This window comes from Octodon degus, unplaced genomic scaffold (assembly GCF_000260255.1).
Source record: "Octodon degus isolate 3935 unplaced genomic scaffold, OctDeg1.0 scaffold00025, whole genome shotgun sequence".
In the NCBI taxonomy this organism is placed as follows: Eukaryota; Metazoa; Chordata; class Mammalia; order Rodentia; family Octodontidae; genus Octodon; species Octodon degus.
The window spans coordinates 12,498,528-12,499,398 of NW_004524601.1; positions in this window are offsets into that span (position 1 = coordinate 12,498,528).

Here is an 871-nt window from a genome sequence, read left to right on the forward strand (position 1 = left end):
CCCCCAACCCGCCCGCCGAGTAGGAATTGCTGCCATGTTTCGGGAACCCCCAGACCCAGTCCTAGCCAGGTCTGGTGACTGTGTGGGAGAGTGTCCTGCTACCCTGCACCGGCCTGACCAAATACCAGTCCCAGCCCAGGCACGGTGTGGGCGAAACCCTCTCCCACCCACTTGGGACGCCCCCCAACACTCCGCAGCAGCTCCGCCACCCCCCCTGCCGAGTAGGAATTTCTGCCGTGTTCCGGGAACCCCCAGACCCAGTACTAGCCCAGACCCAGTGAGTGTGTGAGAGGCGTTCCTCTTCCCCCTAGTCCACCTTTCCCCCTCCAGGCAAAGCTCAGGCCTGGCATAAATGATTGGGGTATAACCCTACAGCGGCAATCCCTGCACAGATTGTAGAGGATAGATCCACCCAGCTCGTCCAGGAGCAGAACATCTTGCCACAGGGGCACAAAAGTTTCACCCTCAAGGACAGAAACAGGAAGGAGCTGAGCACAGCAGCCAGCCCAAAGCCAGGCACAGCTGGAAGTCCAAACTTTCTAGAGCTGCACCTGAACTTCAGTACCTGTAAGGTTATTACCACAGCAAAGATCTACAACAAAAGTCAGAAGACAGTGCTAAACAAAATGACAAGAAGGAACAAAACCCAACCTCAGAACCCAAGCCCACCCGAAACAAGTGCAGAGGACACTAACACAAAACAAATTGGAAATCACACAGCTTAAAGCAATGAATCAAGGGCTTCTGAAATAAAGGAACATCAGCAGAAAGGTACAGAAGACCTCAGATTGGAAATAAAAGAGGAAATCCCTGAATTAATAACATCTGCAGTAAAGAATCAAATGCAGAAACATATGGAGGAAACCCAGTG